The sequence below is a fragment of the Equus caballus genome, chromosome 9 (genome assembly GCF_041296265.1).
Source record: "Equus caballus isolate H_3958 breed thoroughbred chromosome 9, TB-T2T, whole genome shotgun sequence".
Lineage (NCBI taxonomy): Eukaryota > Metazoa > Chordata > Mammalia > Perissodactyla > Equidae > Equus > Equus caballus.
This window is the reverse complement of record NC_091692.1, coordinates 22,630,274-22,653,394: the sequence shown is the minus strand read 5'-3', so window position 1 is coordinate 22,653,394 and position 23,121 is coordinate 22,630,274.

Genomic DNA, 23,121 nt, shown 5'->3' with positions numbered 1-23,121 from the left:
AAGGAAGTTACGCAAGCACAATTTGGAGAAGAGACACCAAGCAGAATGCACTTGTGACTATCATCTCTCCTTCTTCCTAGGATGCTTTAAACATTTGAAGGTTGTTTTTCTTAGTCTTTTCCCAGTAGATGAACTGGTGTTTGAAGAGTTGACAAAGAGGATAAAGAAATAATTAACGTAACCTTGACTTCTTCCAGCATTGCACCACTGCAACTGTTCTTTCCAAGGCCCCCAGTAATCCTGACACTAGACCAATCCACTGGACACCTTTTCCGCTTTGTAGTTATCAGGAATCTCTCAGGTACAAGTGATAGAAATCAAGCTAAACTTAGGAAAAAGTGAGCATTTGGATCATATAATTGAAAAATTGGGTTTATAGCTTTTTCCTAATTTTTCCTGCAAAAGTTATGAAATGACCTGGATAGGTGATATGTCATCCTTGTGACCATGGAGATGAATTTCTGATGATATGTGTCTGGGTCACATTCTAATTCTGGGGCCATTAGGTGGACTTAACTCAATCCGGTGCAAATGAGCCGAGAGTAGAGGAAGCACGGGTCCCCACAGGAAAGTTAACGTGTCTTTGCCAGAAGAGACAATCCATTAAAATCCACTACAGTTCTTATCCTATTTGACTTGTCAGAAATATTTGGCATAGATGACCGCTTTATGAAACACTTTTCCTCTCCTTCTTTGGCATTATTTAACTTTCATCCACCTTGGGCCATTTCTATCAGGCTTCCTTACAGGAGATACCCTTCACCGTTCACACACTCGTGCCCAGATTTGCTCAGGCTCACCTCTCTCCTCAGTCTTGGCAGCTTATCCTGAGCTGAGGCTAGATAAACCAGTGGTGGCTTGCATCATTCCAGCAGTTGTCAAGTCCTGGCTGCCTCTACCATTGCTTTACCTCTTGTCACATACTCTTGTCTCTGCCTCCAGTGGAGACGAGGGCCTGACTTAAGCATAGCCTGTATGGTGTCTCCCTTGGGGGAGCTGTAGCAGCTCCAGCACCCACATTTAAGGTAGAACCTCTAGGGTCTCAGGCTTTCCCAGCAGCTGCTTGAGAGGACAGGGTAATGGAACCCGGAAATGCAGGGGCAAACGTTGATTAATAAGAGGCAGGAAATGAGAATAACCTAGCAGATAAATTGCTTGCCCTTTCTTACAGTGAAAAAAATTGTTTCACAGGCTTCATATGGCTTTTCTGGAGGTGGCCTGTGTGAATAAGCACTTCGTGTGTTATCCTGTGAGGCTGTGGCTAGTCTGGCAATGCATCGCTTTCTATTTGCTTTCCTTTCTTGTTTTATTCACTTGTGTTTTCATCCTCATTGAACTTGCCCAGGCAAGGCACTCCAAAGGAAGTGTCAGCACTCAGCTTTGTCTCAAGCTTTCCTTCCTAAGGAACTTGGCATAAGATACAGACTGTCTTTCTTTGCCCATCACTCAAATTTGGTATCCCTGGGGCACTTCCCAGGTCCTCTTCTTTTCTCCCAACCGGCATTCGTATGAGAGACCTCATCCACTCTCATGATTTGAGTTATTGAGGACTCCCAGGTCTCCATCCTGAGCTCAAGAACCACGGATCCAGATCTTAGCGGACATCACTACTTGGATGCTCCATAGATATTCAAACTCAACATGTTCAAAATTTAAGCAATAGTAATCTCCCCCTTGCCACATCAAATTGTTTGTGCTTCCACATTTCCTATCTTGTGACTGGCATCATTGTGCAGTCAGTTTGCCGAAATCAGAGATCTGAGAGCCATCCTGCCTCTTTGTTCTCTTTTACTTCCCACTCTGCACGTTCAGTCTCTCCCCAGGCCTGGCAGTTCCATCTCCTGAGTGGGCCTCAGTCTCATCCAACTTCATTCCATCTCCACTGTCACAGCCTATGCAAGCCATTCTCATCTCTCTCCTGCATTCCTCCAGCCCATTCTTTAGAGAGTGATCCTTGTAAAACACACGTCTTAAAGGCTTTCTTTCGTTCTTAAATATTCCTTAATGTTATATAATCTGGATCTATTCCTTTACTCTTACATATCTTTCCAGCTATATTTCCCATCGTCATGAAATCTAGGCTCCAACCTTATTGAATTTTTCCCTCTTAGCTCCATAGTCTTTCTCACCTCTAAGTCTTCAAATAAGGCGTTTTCTTTGCTTGAAACAGTGTTCCCTCTCCTTTTCCCTTTGTTGACTTCTACTCATCCTTCAGGTCTCAGCCTAGATATCACTTCCTCCAGGAAGCACTCCTGGCTCTCCCTCTTTCCCAGTTGAGGAGAGGGGTTCTTGCTATGGTCCTCATTGCCACCTATACATCTGCTCTCGTTGCACTAGAGCACTTAGTCAGAGGGTTTGTTTAGTTGTCCTCCTTTCTGTCTAGGGGTGAGGCCTCTGTCTACCTTTGCTTTCCTCCAAACCTGGCATAGTGACTGACACATAGTAATTGCTTAGATATGTGTTAGAAAACAAAAGCAAAGCCAACACCAAAACCTTACTTAAAGTCCTTTTTCTGATAGCAGGTCCCCAGAATTTCAGAAAACTATTGTGGATAGTCTTGCCTTTTTAGATTGTTTTAGCAGTTCTCTTTAAAGAACTACAGGAGATGGCATTTTAATGACTTTGAAGACAATGCGCTCTAAGGTAGAACATATTATCACTGATGCTAAGAAATAACACCACTGAGATGTGAAAGCAATTACTATTACATATTTCAAAGTACTGGATTTGACAAAATAGAGAGTTTAAAACTCATCATTTTAAAGAAGTTTTCAAGAATGGGTTTCACAGCAAGTGAGGGATTGAAGTGCTATTGTCCTTTTGAAAAGTTTTTGAGTGTCATTCTTTTTGTTGATTTTGTTTTTATGCTTCTTTGTTACTTTATGTGGGCACAGGCATTGTTTCCATTTTATATGGTACTGTATTTACAATTTATCCTACTTTGAATAGAAATTAATGATGGCAATTTGTATATGGTTATAAAATGAACAGTAGGTTCATAAAAATGAGAATTTAAAAATGTAATAAATTTCCAAAGAAATCAAAATAATAAAATCTAAATATGTTGAAAATGATACAGTATTGTATAGTCATTGTACTATAACTTTAAACTATAAATGTTAGAAATCTATGAATTCGCCTTCAGCGTGGTGCACAGTAGGGGCTGGAGGTGGCCCAGGGAGTGGTCTGCCTAGACATGGACTTTGACTTTTCAGTTCTAAGCAGGCTCTATATACCCAGCAAGGACTCTCAAATATCTAAGCATATTATCTCTTAGAATTGGTTTCTCTTTAGTATTTAAATGGCCCAAGTGGCAATTTTGGAACTGAATGGGAAAAAAAGAGGCCAAGGCACCATAAGACAGATACAACACCCAATCCTGTGCACCGTTTTGCAGTTTTAAATGTAAATAGTTGTCTCATATATTATGAAGAAAGTCGGTTTAAGTCTCCGGAAATTATCTTCTAAGCTGTATTTTATTTGTGCCTCTAAATTAAGTTGGGTTAGAGGTTAAACTGTCTAGGAGACATATGAACAAAAGAGTCCTGTCACCCAATTTCTACGTTACTTTCCGTACAGGATGAGAAGATAGCTGTGGATTTTAGGCCACTGCAGCTATATATAGCTCTGTTGATAGAGCTCTCTTTGAAGAATAATTCAGATTAGTGTCGTCTTCAATCTCAAGATTAACTCTCCTTTGATATACAGCTCAATTCTTGTGCCTCCTATGAGCCTGCGCCATGTCACCTCCCTAGGCAGATGCAGCTCCACAGAGCTGCTCCTATGGCTCTTGGAAACCATGTCATAGCCTCTTACAGCATCCCCACACCTATCTCCCGCATCTGGACTCGCAGTACTGCCAGGGTCGGAGACCCTATTTTGCTCCTCTTTGTAGCCCCAAGTTGAGCACAGTGCCATGCACTTTACAGATAATCAATAAATATATGCTGAGTGGTAGATGACAATCAAAAAGGCCTTTCCTAGAGACTGTTTACTAGGAAACCAAAGACTGAGATGACTAGGATGCTATATTAACGTATATTTTAAAGTGTAAACTACCATCAAGCCAAGGCTTCATTATTTTATCCATGTTGTGGTTAGTTTTGATTTTTTGAAATATGTCTAACAGGTAAGATGATCTTTTACTTCCTTCCAAAGTAATAATTTTCAAGAATTAATTATAAAACAAGGAAAAGCTTTAGAGAACAATAACATGTCGGGAAAGTATACTCTTAGGAAAATAATGTTAATTTCTTGTGTATGTATAAATGGATTTTAGTTTAGATGGGAAATGTGAATTTGAAAATTGTTTTGGTGCAGAACCTTCATATTTAAAATTTGAGTTAAAGGTTATTTGCATCACAAAATTGGTCTTAAGGCCCCAAAATGGAAGTACAGAGTGGAATTTCCAACAGATCCCTAATTGTCTAAACTAAAGCAAGATGCAGCAGCAGTAATGCACTTTACATTAGACTCCAGAGCATATCCACTTAAGAAAAGGAGATCTTTGAGCTTCTAGAGAATTGAGCTCTTAGTATCACTTTCATGTTTAGCAAACACTCAAAATCAGTATTTTTTTTACATTCAATCTGGCAAGGTATTTGAAAAATTGAGATCTAAAAGTATTCCGTGTGTGCATGTGTGTGCATTCAAGTATGTGTATGGGTGTAGACAATATCTTTACCTTGTCATTACTTTAAGTATCCTCTTTCATATTTAAATAAGATCCCATTCAGAAAAAACAAGTTTTCTTTTTACTGTTACTGTCTTCTATTTAAAAATCAACATGATTTCATTATATTTATCAAATGTAGATGAATAAACGGTGTCATTCATATATTATTTGATAGAATTTAGCTTGATTTCCCTCTCCCTGAAATGATGCAAGAAAAGATGTGATAGTTTTTTTTTTTTCCTGAGGAAGATTAGCCCTGAGCTAACATCTGTGCCAATCTTCCTCCACTTTATATATGGGTCACTGCCACAGCATGGCTGGCGAGTGGTATAGGTCTGCACCCAGAATCCAAACCCATGAACCCAGGCCACTGAAATGAAGTGGACCAAACTTAACCACTATGCCACAGGGCTGGCCCCAGTAATAGTTTTCAGTAAATGCAAGGATCTAGGTTGAGATCTTACTAAGCACACAGCATACAAAATCCTTAAAAAATTGCCTCTTTTCCCTAGAATTATCCTTGATCCTTTGATTCCTAACCTTGTGATTAAAATGATTAGAGGGTGACATGATATTGGTAGTGGTTACCCCAGTTCTATTCTTATATTGATCAGCTTCCACCTGTCAACTGCTCCTCATCAGCATTGGGAGCAAGCAAGATTCCGCTATGATTTGACTTAGTGAATATATCATAATCAAACAAAGTCATGCGGACCCTTTCTATGAGTAGTATTTGCGACATAATCCCTCTCTGGATGTTATTTTAATCTATTTAGTGAGAAATTTTTAAAAATCAGATTTTTAAAGATATTAAAGCTATGAATGGCAGGCTGCACATACAACTACACAATTGTATACAAACAATTGTGTATCATTATGGCAACAAATCAATTGCCTTCTCCCTAACATTATGCTAGGTGCTTTGGACAGTGCAGAGCAAAGACCTTTAAAATTTATATTGATTTCTGGGAAACTATTTTAAAGAAACATCATAAAATCATTCAGATAAAAGGCAAGATCAATATTTAAAATCGATACGTAGCCATCATTTAGCTTTTAGTAATGACGGACATTGCTCCTTTATAGTTGCTCTTTCCAATGCCCTGACTATCAGGGGAATGTCTAATTCACTTACTCTTTCAAAGACTCTGAAGGCCATAGACTTGAATGTCTAGGAACTGGGATAGAGTCTGAGAGACAGAGAGATGCCTGTCTAGGAACGTCATTTTGAAGGATTTAGTTGTTGAATGGCCTACTTTCCAAACAAGGAAATAAACACAAAACATTTTTATGTCCTACCTGAAGACTGATAGGCCTCAGTATTCCCTGATAGAGATAATGATATAAAACCTTGACATTTGTATCCATCAGGGTCCCACGAGGAAATAGATGGCTCTCTGAAATGAGGACATGATGGAGAAGTTTCATTGACAAAGGAAATAATAACAAAGGTAGGGAGAGGGTGTCGGGACCATGCAGGTTAGTCCAAAAGACGAAATAGTAGCGAAAATGTTACCATTGTTAGGTATGAAAGAGGGAGAGATTATTGACATGCAGGAGGGAGTCCTTCAGTAAAGGTCAGATCAAGAAAAGCAGTGATCTTTGGGAGACACTCAGCCAGCCGGAGGTGAACTCACAGGAGCTAGGCATGAGAATAAATCCTCTGTCCTCACTCTCCTTCTCTTTGTTCTATTGCCAGCACCCTATTGGCCAAATCTCACCTGAAGCCTGAGAACAAGTGAGACCTTCTGTGTCCTTAAAATTTGGGGTGGACATGTATGGGTGGAGAAGCATGGAGAGGGGGCCCGGAAGGGAAAATGGAGGCTATCCAGCACAATGTCAAAACAAATTGCTCTTTTACGTCATTGTGATTATTCCACCAGAATGAGAAGAGATCTAGTGACTTCATACCTTCTATGGCAGGAATAGTTCTTTCTCAATAGATGGGAGGCTACGGTATACATGTTTGAAGTATTGACTGGGAAGTTTCCTATAGGTGAGTGTCAAGCTCTAAGGGCCAGTGACCTAACAAGGTAGACAATGGGCATTATAAATGGAGCAGGCTTGCAGGACCCTCTCTCCACTGCTTTCTGGACAGCATATGGGGATCTAACAAGGCCAAACATCAGACTCAAGGAGGGAACCCCAGCCTTTGGACAATAGGGCTCTTAAGATCTATGACTGGGGCAGCACCAATCTGTCCACTGACACCATCAGGAACTGGGTCCAAGCTTTGGTGCTTCAGCTCATACGATTTGTTCCTGTGGTGTAACATGCCATCTCAACATCCTACAAGGCTTAATTACAATGAAGGTTCGGATATAGACAGCTTCCTGGGAGACCAGCCAAGAGAACTGGCCTTACCTCTGTGGGTAAGGTTTTCTGTGGTAACTTCCCAGCTGGTCAGTACATTCTATTTCTATGAAATCAAGAGTTCTTTAAGCAACGTTGGAGTTCTCTGGAGGTTGTGAGTTCTAGGAGTCAAACACACTAAGTCATAGGTTCTAGTCTCAGGACTGACTCTAATTAGATGAGCTTGGTCAAGTTGTTTCCTCTTTCTGGCTTTTTTTCTCAAACAAAGTAAAAGTTGGGGAGGGAGGTGGGAGCTGGATTAGGTTATCTCAAGTGATTCTTTCTGTTCTAATATCCTGTGGTTGTACCCTTATAATTGATATGACTGTCTACTCTTTATCTCTAGAACATAGAAGAATTCTCTTCAAATTATGACTTGAAAAAACTTCTGAAGATGATCTCTTTGTCTTTAATGCTTTGTAAAGGGTAGATAGTACTGGGAGAATTTTGAATGAATTACATAATATGACAGAAAATTTATGCCTCCTTTTGTGTTTGCTAACAAACTTTTGTGCTTAGAACTGGTTTCTCTATGAACTACTTAAGAAAAATGGTAATAGCAGGACTTATAAAACAGCTCCAAATATCAGAAAAGGTAGATGGGGGATATGCATGTTTAGAGAATGTTCAGTTCTGGTTGATCTGAACTCTACATGATTTTGATGAAATAATTTGCCTATTTCCTCTGTACTTAAAGAGAGTAAGACAGAAAGAAGCTAAAAGATGAAATAGAATAACAAAATTGGATGTTTTTTAAGTTGTAAACCTTGTAGTGAATATATTTTGATTCTTTCAAATAATACTGATAACTAGTTTCCATATCAATATATTAAATATGTTTGTCTCTGAGGAATTCTATTTTTGCATGATCATTCTTCATAATTGTCTGAATTTCTGAATTTTTAATAGCGAATTTGAATTACTTTTATTTCAAAAAGTTACCATTTTCTTCACAGTACAGAGTGGTTGCACGCTTATGGTGACAGAGTGCCCCCTACACATCCTTACACATAAACACTGAGCCTCTTCTGGCCACGAGCAGTAAGGACCTGCCCTGCGGCTGCCAAACATTTCCACATATGGAACTAAAAACATAGAGGAGATTGCTTGACATCAAGCTTAGAATAACATGTCGTAACATTAAGTGGAAAATAGTTTTTTAGAGAACAGTCTCTGAAGAAGTTTGTGAGATTTGTGGCATAGAGGAAGGCTATATCTGAAAATTTCTAGTTATTAGTCCTCAAGTATTTTCATGGACATGATTCTGTGAGTTCCATATTTAAAAGGGATCGCTTCTTGGATTTGCACCTTACTCCATCCTAGAAACATTTCCCTGTGCTTTGGAACTTAGTAGCAAGATTAGCCTTTAAATGACATTGAGGCAGTTTTCCTGAATGCCCGCTGTCCTTGGACTGGGTGGTTCATGGCCAATCTCTTAGCTACAAAGATCCATCCACGTGAGTGAGTGCAGCTTCTTTTACCCAAGGTTCAGCAGGCCTGACAATTACTTTAATAACCTTCCATTTTCGTAGATCAGTATTTACCTAGCAGAAATGCAGCAGTACTGTATGAACATTAGTCAAAAAAAATCATTAAATATTTCAAGTATTTTCTAAAATCGTTAGCGTAATTGCATGATCTCATTTGGAAACCTTTTTTCATCTAGAAAGTAAAGCTCTTCTTTTCAATTCCTAGAGCAAAGCCTATGGCTTTTTTTTAATCATATTGTTGAGAGTTAGAAAAGAATTTGAAACGCTGTGATATAACATTCAAAGGAAGTAAACTAGAAACACATAACGACCAGGATGCTTCCTCATGCTCCAGACCAGGTCTGATGAGCAGAAAACATATCTAACTTGGACCTGCCTCAGGGATCTTCAGAAGGGACCCGTTGGATTCCTTTGGTGACACAGGTGTTCATGGCATTATCAAAGCCCACCATCTGAGTATGTGCACAGAGAGGTGACAACCAATTCATACAAACATCTACATTAATAAGATACAGAGAACAAGGAAGAACTGTTAGAAACATTTCCTGAAGTGTTTCATTCGGTTTATTCAATCTTAAATCCCATAAATGTTTATGAGCGCAATGTTTACGGGCTGGGACCCTGTAGTGTGCTCTGGAAAAGAGATTAAGAACTGTCGTCATCCTGCCTTTGAAGAACTTGTAATCAATTTGGTAAGACATGATTTTCACACAGGAAATGGTTAATAGTATTATATAGAAGATGACAAAGATCAAATTAGAGAAAAAGGCTACTTTTTTATTCCAAATTTCAGATTGACACAAAGTGTAACCAAACAATACTATTACTATTCCCTAGCAAGTTATTTTATAACTTCTTTTCTCTGTTAAAACTCTCCAAACACCTCTCTCACTCTCAGGTGTTGACATCATTGCATTCATTGTTGAGAATACGAAAGCAACCGGAAGAAAATCGCTGCATCTCCCCATCAGCAGGTCTAATTCCCTATGCCCCCTGCACCCATGGTTTCTTCCTTCCCTCTTTTTAAACATCTCTGTGCCTAAGTCAAATCCCTCAACTCTAGTTTCTCAAGACCTCTCTCTGCAATTATCCCCTCTTTCTTGGAAAAACAACTTTTCTGCCAATTAGATCATTTCCATTGACATACAGATATGCTTTAATACTTTCTATATTTCAATGAACAAAAACAAAAATCCAATGCATCCTTGAATCTTTATCCTCCCTCGATCACTACTTCATTTTTCCATTTACTTTGGTAACACAACTGGGAACATTTGTCATCATGGTCTCCAAGTCCCCCTTTCCATTCTTCCTTCCATACAGTGTTAGGGAGCTTCCCACCTCCCCATGACAGTGTGAACATTAATAAAAGGAAACCTCATTTAAAACGGAGTCAGGAGGCCAGAAAGGGGAGCTCCCACCAGTACCGTTAGAGGTCAATTACAGGGAAGATAGTCAGCTACAGACCCCAACAGAAAGTTGTGAAAGGAAGATAGTCAATTACAGCTACAGACCCCAACGGAAATAGTCAACAGGAAAGTATAGTTAATTACAGAAACAGAAATTGACTACCTCAGCAACTCAGCCAGTAGGAAACCATCACCACCTTGCTTTTACCCAATAGACTTTCATTGAAAACAATCTCTCCTAATTTCTTCCTTTTTCTCTATAAAATAACATTCCTCTCTCCTGTTTGTTAGATTTGCCTATGGTCTGCCATAGCATGCATATCCCAAATTGTAATTTTTTGGCTATTCCTAAATAAACTTGTTTTGCTGGTAAAATAACTGTTTTATTTTTAAGGTTGACAACAGGATTCTTATTGAAGACAGCAGAGATTTCTGTTCTGTCAAAACCCATGACCAAGTTTCCCTCTATATCTTCTTAGAATTCTCAGTAGAATTTGGCCTCGTTCACCAAGGCCTCTCCTTCTGGAATCATTTTCTTCCCTTTCGCGACATCACCCTCCTGGTTTTTCTCATGCTTCCCTGTTGCAAACTCTTTTTCAGATCCTTTGGTGGCTTCCCTCTCTCTGATCGGCCTTCACATGTTAGAATTCCCAGGCCCAGCCTCGATCTTTTTCTCTTTTCTCTCTATCCTCAAGCCCCAGTGATCTCATCCTGTCCCTTGGCTTTAAATACCATCTTAAATAGGATTGTGCGGAAATCTGACTGAGAATTGTTTTGTGCCTCTGGAGGTGACAGAATAATGCAGAAATTTCGGCTGAGAAAGCACGCTGATACAATGTTGTTAACTTCTCCAGGGAAATTTCTAACCAAGCCCAGTTGTGGTGTGAGATTTTTCCATGCTACAGGACCAAGAGAGTTGGAGCCACTTACGCATCAGGAGATTTGGAAGGAGAAGTAAGAATGAGGGAGAAAGAAGCTGACTGTGAGGGGAATGTGGGGATAAGGGGACCCCCAAGCTCCTTCATATGAATTTATGGGAATCTGAACCACTGGCCACTGATTTTCTCTGTCTGAAAAGTGGTTCTGTTTTAGGTAAAACAGCCAGATAGCATTTGATGGTGGAGTGAGGGTAGAATCAGCAGCATTTGACAAGCAGCCTGCTGTGGAACCATTAAAATTGGGCTGTTTTTTGTTATAATTATTTACTTGGGGCTGGCTTGAGAAAAAGAAACAGTAGCAGAAACATTAATAGGTATTGCTGTTTGTGGCAATCAGAGCCTGGCCCCCCACACACTACAGCTCTGCTCTGCCTATTAAATCTACTGCTCTGGGGTTTAGCCTGGCGCTCTTACCTGTGAATCAGAGGATCCTGTCAGGCAACTTAAAGGGTGACCAATCTGCACTGCAGAAGCTTTTAGGTGGGACGTAATTGACATTTTGATGACAAATCTCACAGCCTATCTCAGACTCTGTCTGACTCGATGTGTCTCTCACTTTTAGTTACCACCCCTTACCTCCAGCCTCTGGAAGGCAGGTATGGAAGACCTGAGTATATAATCACGGACTCATTGGGAGAATGGAGGAGAAAAGTGCTCTTTAAAATTATAAATGTGTGAAAATATTTCAATAGATTTTGTTTTCTTTGTTTTAGTAAAATCCTTCCCTCCGCCACTCATCATTATTTTGTAAAACTCAGTGTGAACTTTTTCTTTCCTAGGATTTTAGCTCCTTTTAGGATGGGTCAATCGCCCAACGTTTTTCTAGGTTCCTTGACAAATACTAAAGTCAAGCACTATGATTCTATGCTTATCTGAAGGAAAATATATTTCTGAGATTTTACATAATTTTGAAAATGTAGAACTTATTACTCTTCTATGTGGTGTCTTAGCATTTTAAAAATATTATAGTATCACCAGTAGTTAGTGAAATGTACTGGCAATTCCCTTTGGACTGAGTAAAAGTTGCCCTAAGTACATTTCTGTGGTTCAAGGATGGCTTTTATAATGTGTCACATGCTGAGGGGTCAACATAATAAGATTGGTCATTTTTCAACTTGACCCTTAGATTCCACTGTTAATTCTAGTTCCTTGCTCCCCCGTTTTGGTTTTCATCGTCGTCCCCAAGACAGAAAGACCTCAATCCCAGGCCCCAGTGTGACTCCCTCAAACCTTGGGGTTCAGCCTCTAGGAGGCTTCCTTGTGTCCTATTATTTGCACTTTCATTATGCATCTTGACCCCCTAGAATGAGTTCACCAGGGACTCTCAGCAATTATAGGATTCTCCCTTTGTAGCAATAGGAAGACCTGGAAGTCCACTTAGGCTCAAATATCGAGCATTCAAGGGACAAGAAGGGTGGACATGGAGGATTCCTTTTGATGGACCACTAAATGTGGCTGTGAAGACCACCTCTGGTGGGGTCTGCTACTTGATTGATCTCGTTATTTCCTTTCTATGCAGGAAACTCCAGACTTCATTTCCATTGCTCAGCAGTGATCTTATTAGTGTCTTCCTACTGGGGCAGGATGTGGGCAGAAATCACCTGGTCTAGCTGGGTTGGCTGAGATGGGAAGTTCATTTTCATGCACATCCTACTGCAAAAGATGCCAGGCATCTCTCATCTCTCTAAAGCTTGCTTGTCACATATAGCAAAGCGGTGGCAATTGCTAGGAACCTTGAACAGCCTCAAAGTTTCAAAGACTCTTGCTTGTGAAAGAGGAAAATATTTTATGTCTGGTTTTGTTTGCTATTAATTTCTGTCTTTAAAATATTTGTCACTAGAATAATAGACTTTATACATTTTCCCAATAAAATACTGAAATTTATTTAATTTTAAAAAGGAAGTTGCTTTCTATTGCTATGTACATGAAATAAGAAATTCTAAATTTTTTATGAAACAAAAGAAAGAATATACTTCATTACAAATAAATCAAATATTTTTAAAATTGAGATAATATTGTTTTAATTTTCAGCTGCTCTAATGCAGCAATGAGATTTGCTAACAGTTGTGCAATTTACCAACAATAATTACTATCATTCTACTGTATGAATTTAAGATTAATTGAATATACTTAATTCTCCCATACAGTCCTTTGTAGCAGAATTTGTGCCATGACATAGTTTCCTCTTATTTAGAAAATCAATGCACTGAAAAATGTATAATTAACATATTTCTTTGGCACTTGTCAACCATACTTTTATAAGGGCAATCTAACGTATGAGAAAGGTCCTGGAGGAGATAAAAGATTCAATCAGTGTCAATGGGTTTACTGAAGGACACCAACCAAAATGCTGTCACATGGGTAGCTATAATTTACATACATTCAAATGAGCTTTAAATTTACGAATACTCAATTTATATATAATATTTACATATATTCAATTCAGTTACTTTTAAATTTAGTCGTAAAAAGAGCCTATATTTACCCTGAGACTTTTTTCTTAGAATTCTTAAGGACATGACTTCAAAATTTCTGAGAGATTTGTATTTTAAAAGCTGGTGTTTACTACTGCATGTTTCATCTTTTGAGGGCAGAAAGATATTCACTCTGGTTCTACTTGGCAGAGAAGGAGAGTGTCATAATGGGTAAGGTAAATGTGCGGTTGTAGGTGTGTGTTGGTGTATGTGCATGTGTATTCTTGTGTCACTTTCAATGATAAATTACTTGAGTCTGGAATCCTTGAAATATGTAAGTCTTGTATTTCTATTTCTTGAGATTATCTCAAGAAATCTTCGTGATGACAGACTCATATAAAATATTTGGGGGATAGTTAAGTCACAGATTGAGAAATGGGCACTAGAGATAAGTTAATTATTGAAAGAATTGAAAACTTGGCATTCCCAATCACAACTCCTCAGACCCAAACTATTTTTTTTGTTTGTTTTTTGCTAAGGAGGAAAACAATTAGTGATGCTTTTATTATTACTTTTATTTCCTATCTCTTTCCATTGTAGTTACCCTTTCCAATCTGAGAAAAACTTCTCATTCTTCAGTCATCCCATTCACTCATTTATGTAGCTACTATTTATTGACCGCCTACCAGATGTCATGCATTGTGCTCAGGCTGTATGGATAGAGATGAAAACAACAGAATTCCTATTCCCAAGGCACTCACAGCTGATTTAAATTGTCCAAGGGCAGAGGGCAAATGGAAAATAGCAAAGCTAGACATGATGCGAGGGTCCACTTAGTTTTTATTGATGACGAGAAATTCAAGCATTGCTACTTGGCCCGTTGCAAGAAATATGGGACTTCAGAGAAAAGTCAGGGCTATGGATTTGATTTGATTTTTTTATGCTTGGAACCCCCATCCAAAAATGTGAAGTTTCCAACATAGAAGGTCTAAAGTTGATTAGGGAGTTCATTTCCCCGAAATGGTGAGAAGTGAAACTGGTAGTAGAAACGGATGAAATAATCAAAGAGATAATTACATGGAGAATAAGAGGAGTAGGAATGTACATCCTCAAAAAAGATTTGCCCATTTCTAAAATGTTGTAGAATAAGAACAACAAAGATTTACTGTGTAATAAATTTTATCCTTCCGCTAATACCTACAACAATCCTGTCAGGTTTGAACTAGTTTTTACAGAAGCAGAAACTGAAGCTCAGCGAAGTTAGGTAACTGCTCAGTCACCCAGCTATTAGGCGACAGAATGAGGATTTGAAGCAGGGGTAGCAGGCTCCAGAGCCCGCTCTTAGCCTACGCTTTGCAGCCTTCATGCATATCATCTGAGAACCCTGTGGGAGCTGTCCTGCTCTGGCACTGTAGCTGAGGGCCATTCTGTCTGAGGTCCTTGGCCTCCCACTGCAGAATGAGATAGAGAAGGAACATTTTCCCCCAGGATGCAAAACCGACAGGGATGTGTTTTAATTAAATTTGAGTAAAATTTCCATTCCAATAAGGACATGAATGTATTCTCTCTTTCGTAATCCTTCAGGGCCATTTAAGTTCTATCTCCTAATGAAAGATTTTGTGCCAAAATTGTATTAGCAGATGCTTCCCTCTTCAAATTCTATTTCAACTAACAGAATATATTTTCAAACCTACAGAACTGAAAATAGTAAAACACTTTAAAATTCAAGTTGATATACTCAAAAGGAAGCTTGGTGTTTTCATTTTAAACCCTGGCTCAGCATTTCACTATGTATTTTGGGGGGACATTAGTGTTTCCTAAGAGTTCGTTGGTAATAGGAATTTCATTAGAAAAAAAAATGTTAAAAATATACTAAAATGTATAGACATACATGTGTATAAACATATGTATATATAAAAGGCAAAGACTACTAAACAAATTTACATTTAAAAAATTTAGATGATGGCTTGTGCTTAAGAAAAGGGGTATTGTGCCTCAGAAAAGGAGCATCATCTGAAAGATCCTCTGATGAAGAAGTCTCAATGCCCTGGGCGAGAAGTCTAAGTAGTCTTTCCAGTATGTTCTAAGAGTGACACTCTGCTTGTGTTTTCAGTGTTCTGTGCTTCCATATCCATGATTATGAAACTGTGTTATACATTTGATGGATAATTTTAAGATGTGATTGTGATTTTTGATTTCTTCTCTGTGTCAATCCCTTGATATGTCCCAGGATTGTAAAGACAAATAGGACATTGAGTCTGCCTGCAGAGGCCTAGCAGCTGCTCAGAGACGGCAAGCCAACCCGCACTGGAGCACAGCATCATCAGTGCTGACACACAGGTAAGCACAGGAAAAGTGCCTGAGTGGGATTTGGAAGGTTAAGAAATTAGGCTCGGAAGAGGCTATCTCTATCTACTATATCTAAATAAGGCTATCTCTAAATAAGCCATCATCTCCTCTCTGAAATTCCTTCTTTTTCGCATTATGGCTACTCTAAATTTTTAAGGAAAGAATAAACAACAAAAGTATATCATTTAACCAATTAGTCTCCAAAGCCAGGTTTGTGTAAAGACTTTTAGAATACTTTTCTATTTGTAATAATTTGGAATATATTTATTGCTTTTAGGGTCTAAAAAGGTTTAAGGGAATGGAAATCCAGTTTTGTTAGCTGTCATTGTAGATGCTTGGTATTATATTATTAAGTTTATTTGGAAAAATTGAATGAAGTTGCCAACTGCCATTCCAAAATGATCCTAAGTTTTTGCCTAATATAACATGAATATGCCAGTAACATACAATCTGGGATCTGTTATCATAAGCTCTACAAGGGACAATAAAAATGGCAGCTGAGACCATTTAGAACTGAATTTGTCAGTCTTCAAAGTAGTGTTTTAAAAGTAGACCAAAAATCCCCAGTCCATTCATCTGCATCTTGAATTTTTGTTTTGTCTGTCCACTTACCTGTGTGTGTAATTCTTCTCGTACAGTGCCATGTCAACTCTGACGATTCAGTTTAAACAAATAATTGTGTCTTTTTGCAATAGCAAAAAAACCAATCTTGAGTAGAGTCAGGATAATGGTGGAATAATAATTTCTATTCACAAACTACTTCAATGTTTGACTTCTACCACCAAATCTACCGTTTTACACTTAACTCTTGAAAATTGAGATCACAGATAAATAGTAACTTATTAAATAGTCTTCATTCTTTTCCCTTTTGAGAAAATATTTAGATGAAAAGAATGATTGAAACAAATCCTCAGAGTTGACATTAAACTGTAAGACAGAAGAAGCTATAAATGTTACTCTTCAGATATATTTTATTGCTAAACAAAAAGGACATGTTGCCTTGTTTCTCATGTGGAAAACAAAACTTCAACTTGTATTTTAAATGATGACTATTGGCATATGTACTTTCAGTGTAGGAATTACAATAATTGCCCTGGTTTACAAGGTTTAAACTTTCTAGGAAATATTGAAATATAACAAATTAATATAAACACTGAGAATAAATTTAGAAATATGTACCAAGTTTATTTTTTCTAAAGCACAGAGAGATGATCAAACACAGATTGCACCCTCATTGCATTTGAATTACAGAAACTTTCTCCCACAAATGTTCTTTGACAGCCATCCTTCTGGGAAGTAAACTGGTGCAGCCACTATGGAAAACGATATGGAGATTCTTCAAAACATTAAGAATAGAACCATATCATCCAGCTATTCCACTTCTGAGTATTTGTCCAAAGAGCATGAACGTGTAGATATTTGCACACCTACGTTCCTTGCAGTATTATTCACAATAGCCAAGACGTGGAAACAACCTAAGTGCCCATCAGTAGATGAATGGATAAAGAAGATGTGGTGTGTATATATATATATTTACATATATATATACAATGGAAGCCATAAAAAAAGATGAAATCTTGCCATTTGTGAGAACATGGATCTACCTTGAGGGTATTATGTTAAGCAAAATGTCAGACAGAGAAAGTCAAATACCATATGATTACACTCATAAGTGGAAGATAAAAACAACAGCAACAAGCAAACACATAGATACAGAGATTAGATTGGCAGTTACCAGGGGAAGGGAGGAGTGGGGAGAGCACAAGGAGTAATAGGCACGTGTGTACGGTGATGGATGGTAATTAGTCTCAGGCAGTGAACATGATGTAACCTTCACAGAAATTGAAATATAATCATGTACACCTAAATTTTTTTTTTTTAAAAGAAACCTATTTCCAAATAAGGTCATATTCTAAAGTACTGAGGGGTCAGGACTTCAACATATCTTTTAGAGAACACAATGCAACTCATAATATCCATTGATCATTTTCTTCTTAAAAAATTATTTTTTATATTAAAATAGTTTTAGATATATAAAGTTTCAAAGGTTGCACAGAGGATTCTCATACCCTTCATCCAGCTTCTACTAATGTTAACAACTTTTGTAACCACGGCACATGCCTTAAAACTAAAAAATTAACAGTGGTAAAATTCTATTAACTAAGTTAGAGAGTTTATTTGTATTTCACTAACACCTATGTGTAATCTTTTTTTTTCTGTTCCAAAGGTCCAACCTAGGATACCAAGCTTCATTTAGTCAACTTAGTTGCATCTCCAACCTGTAACAGTTTTTTAGTCTTCACTTGATTTTTATGAACTTGGTATAGAGACTTTTGAAGAATACTGGATAAATATTTTCTAGAATGTCTTTCATTTGGGTTTTTCTGATGTTTCCTCATAATTAGACTAGGATTATGAATTTTGGGGAAGGATATCACAGAGACGCAGTGCCCTACTCATCATGTCATATCAGGGGGTACATTATACCAACATGGCTTATTCTTGGTGATACTAATCTTGATTATTTGGGTAAGGTGCCATCAGACAGGTTTCTCCACAGTAAAGTTAGCATTTTTCCCTTTCCATGCTCTATTCTTTGGAAGAAAGCCACACTGAAGGGAAGGAAAATTAAGTCTCACTTCCTGGAGGGGAGGAGACTATCAAAGAATTTGTGGACATAGGTTAAAACCAACACAGTAATTAGTAAATATTTGGAGGACTTTGAGATTATGAAGATAACCTGTTTCTGCTTAAAGTTTTGCTCATTAATTTTATCATTCATCAGTAGATCTTGCCTGCAGCAATTATTATTGTGGTATCCAAAGGTAATTTTCTACTTTGCTCATACCATATTCTTTTGAAAAGCAACTTGTTAGTGCTGTGGAGTTGATGCTGACTCCTAGTGACCCACCGGACAGGAGAGTGGAACCCTGCCGGGTCGCTTTGTGCCATCCTCTCACCTTCCAGTGCTTTATCAGACAATGCTTCTCCGCTATTCATAGAGCTTTCATGGCTCTTTTTTTCAGAAGTGGGTAGCCAGGTCCTTCTTCCTAGTCTGTCTTGTCTGGAAGCTCTTCTGAAACCTGTCCACCAAGGGTGACCCTACTGGTATTTGAAATACCAGTGGCATAGCTTTCAGCATCACAGCAACACGCAGCCACCAGAGCAAAGCAACTGAAAAATAAGAACGCTGGTGCAGGCTTAAAGTAATTATATCTATCATGATGGCTTAGGACTAAATAAAAAGTATTCACAGCGTTTTCTTTGAAATAACATCAGTTCTAGGGAATAAAAGCCCATCACCATGCTTTCTCACGGACAAGTGCTCATTTGCATACACACATTTAGTCCCAGCAGGAGATGTGCATTCAGGGGTCTCCCAGGGCAGAAATACAGACATTCTCAGGTAAAAGCAGTTCTTTGCTAAACTTTATAACCTCATTCCAAACTCCAGGTGTCAATTAACTGCTTTCTAGATTGACGTCGTAAATCAAGAAAATGTCACACGTGTACAGTAACTGGCCTAATCTTTTCTGTAAATTGCTGCCTGTGGTTTTCAAAAACATAGTAAATTGCTGGCAATTGACAATGTGTCTCCCTGCATGACTAACTTCACTTCTGCACACTTAACAAATCAGTGTTAAATTATTCATCAGATCACCCAATGTCTAGGCTTTGATTGACAGCCATGGATTTTAGGGATCTGTAATTCTATCTTTTATACTGAGGCAAAATTTTCCACCTGATTGTTTCCATTCTCTTCAAATGTAAAATTAAAACTGTAAGCAGGAAAAATAACTACGTACACCTGCTGTCTCAGTATCTCAGTTAATAGTGAGCACAATTCATTACTCAGTTAGGGCTTCTGCTGTCCTATGTTGCGCTGAAGTAGGACAGGCTGTTTTCTCAGACTAATAGACTTAATGCCCCCTAATATTTCAAATACAGAGGAGGTTTTCTCCATTAATTTTATAATTATAGGACAACAGTAGAATGTTAATTATATGTACAAACTAAAGCATCAGATGGCCCGTTAAGAAATGGTACTATTACATCATTGCGCACTGTTCTGCCAACAGGGCTGGATCATCTCAAACAACTTAAACAAATAGAATTTTGCTTCTAAAATAAGTGTAGGAATATAGTACTTTGTTATGAAGAGATTTCTTAACACCATTTTTTTTTCCCAGCAGCATATTCTCTTAAGGGGATTTTTCTAGAAGCATATTTATACTTCCTTGAAACACTTTTTGAATCAGAACTAGCTCTAAGCTAATAACACACTTGGGCCATGAAGGAGTCTTGAACTAGAGAAGCATGTTTGTCTATATCTGCTCAGGAAAATTAATTTCAGGCTACTTTAAAAGAAAGCCCAGAGAGAAGGCTTGTGATGGTTGCCCTGGCTATCACAGGTAGCTCAGCAGTTTTGTGTACAGTGTGTCTCTATAAGACTACCTTCCAAGGGCAGTGATCCCCATTCTCCATGATGGTGTGAAATCGCAAATATGAACTACAGGAAAAAGAAGAGTCTGGAAAAAGAGTGTGGGATGGAGACGAACAGATCAACACAAATCCATCACACGGATAGAAAAACAAACTGCTTTTCTCACATGTGATCGGTCATGAACATTGTCCTCAGGTGTGGACATCAGCATTAAATATTAAGTATTAAGGCTGTATTCTCCTGGTTCTTAAACACAGTAATGCATAAACCCATCATGTTTTCCTCAGGGAGACCTTCGCTCATCCTGCTTGTATTTAACACTTCTGCTTATGTACTCAGAATTCTAAGAAAAGTCCCTTATTATAACAGTTTCCCATTCTATTATTATTATTTATCAAATTGTCTGTGTTTCTCATTATATAGAAAATCTGATGAGAACAGAAGCTGACTATCTGGTATATTCCTATGCTCTCATTGCCATGCTCTTAAGTTCTTCATTAAAATATGTGTGTATTGCTTTGTGTTAGGTTGGGTTGTATACTACAGAAAAGCTCCAAAATGATGGCTTAAAAGATATTCTCTCATATAAAAGAAGTCCAAAAGTAGGCAGTCCAGAGATGACATAACAGCTCCACAAAGAAACACGTGCGAGGCTCTCCTATCTTTCTGTTCTATTACTCCGATCAATGACTTGTCTGCTGAAGGTTATCTTATGGTTCAAGCTGACTATCCAGGCTCCAGCCAATCCTTTTCCCCATCTTTCCCTACATAATTGGTTTGATTTCCTCATCACTCTGCTTAACCTGTATTGTCAGCCTTACTGTTTTGAGTGAGGGATCTGGGACACTTGCAGGTATCCTGTGACTGCCATACGAGTCAAATCACAAATTAAATGTACAGGTACTCTGGTGCCTCTCATATTCAAGGCCACTCCAAAGCCTTTACCCACAATTTCTCATGTATCAACAACAAGCTTTCTCTGTGCAAAGAGAAATTTTTAGAGACGCCCATAAGATAAGCGTGATTCTTGTCAAATGAGTTACAGAGGTAAACTTGTACAATGATTCTGTGATCCTTTCTTTTTCCCTTACAAAACCTCAAAAGGCAGAGTTGCATAATCATATCGTAAGCTTTCTTCCTGCAGGGCCGTTCAGCTAAATGTTCCTCAGTTATCATTTAATTTTGTGGTAGTATTCTTTATTATTGTATAAAACTACTCGAAGGCATAAATTGCTATTGCTGAAGAAAAATAAGCAACATGCAAATAAACATGTTTATCAAGATTTCTTTTATAATCTCATGAACCATTGCAAATGTTACCTAAAATAGTTCATTTGGATTTTCCTCTTAATTGAAGTTTCTCAACTGTGAGATTGTATCCATTAAAAACACGAATTAACATCACAGCAAGAGAATCCACAATCTTAATGGCATTTGCCGGTGTTCTCTCTGTTCTGCACATTGTTATTATAGAATGACCTTAGGTTCAATTTGCTCCATCAAGAATTCCACCTGTATGTTTGAATTTCCTTTAAAAAATCACAGCAACACATTGCACTAGATGCTATTAAAGTTGTTTTCTCTGGAAGACAAGACTGCTTTCATTGAAGTTTAGCAGCCATAGCCTACTCTCAATGGTTTAATTTTTGCAAATGGTGCCCTAACTCCTATACATTGAAATAATTATAGGTTTATTAAGAAAGAAATGTTGCTTCTATTGAGGCATGTGAGTGAAGTGGATAAATTTGGAGACCATCACATCAGCAGGGCCCCAGGGACATTAGAGAAGCTGAGTGGGAGCAGGATCACCTCACAGCCTCCTTCCAGCTTTAGTCTGGCTGGTAAGATAAGCGCCACACTCCATCCTGTGCCTGCCCAGGTGGCAGAGTCTGGGAGAGCAAGTGTAGGGAGGGGAGGAAACCCTCAAGCCACAAGCCATGAGTGTGGTTTGCTTGACCAGGGGAGGAGACATATGAGCAAGTTTTAACAACCAAGTTTTAACAGCTAAAGTTGGTACAGAATCTATGCACGATGTGTTAAGGAATTGGAAATGGGGCTTTGACACAGAAGACGTATGGAGGAAGTTATTGGAGAAAATAAAGTCATTTCATACTTATACTCCCAAATTGAAATTATGAAACAAACTAATTACACAGATAAAAAATTTACTTTTACTTAAAAAATTGTTCATTCTCATATGTTAACAGAGGGAGACTATAATATAAAATAAAAACTGCAGAGACAATGCATTTTAGTGTAGTTGTTCAATTCTATTTGCACAGACCTGTTCAAAACAGTGACTCTAACACAGAGCAACAAATGCAGCTACTGTTGATAGAAAATTAACCCAATTGCTTTTTTTTTCTTGCTGAGGAAGATTCACTCTGAACCAACATCCATTGTCAATCCTTCTCTTCTTTTGCTTGAGAAAGATTAGCCCTGAGCTAACATCCATGCTAATCTTCCTCTATTTTGTATGTTGGTTGCTGCCACAGCATAACCGATGAGTGGTGTAGGTCTGTGCCCAGGATCTGAACCTGCAAACCTGTGTTGTCAAAGCAGAGTGTATGAACTCAACCACTAGGCCATGGGGCCAGTCCCCCAGTTACTTTAAAAAAAAAAAAAAATAAAACCTACTTGCAACCACTAAAGAGATACATATCAATGTTACATAAATTTCTGATTAATAGCAATTAATACGACCCAACCCACAGTGGTTGCTTAAAAGTTTAGATAGTTTCAGTTTGTCAGTAGACTATGTAACCTAGCAGTAAATTAAATTTCTTAGTTCTCTCCTGAGAAAAGATTCCCCAAATTTTTGTATTTGCATTAAACATCAGGATAAAATACAATACAGACTTCAACTTGCATATAACTTTCCTTCATTGCGGAAAAGTTACAGAGGGAAAAATTAGCTCACCATATCAATGAAGGAATATTAGAACTTTATTCTTCAGAAATTATGGTCACTTATAACTTTAAGGTCTTTTTGAAATAAGAAACATAACTATATGTAAGCTGACTTGCCCTGTTTTCTCAAATGTAATTGA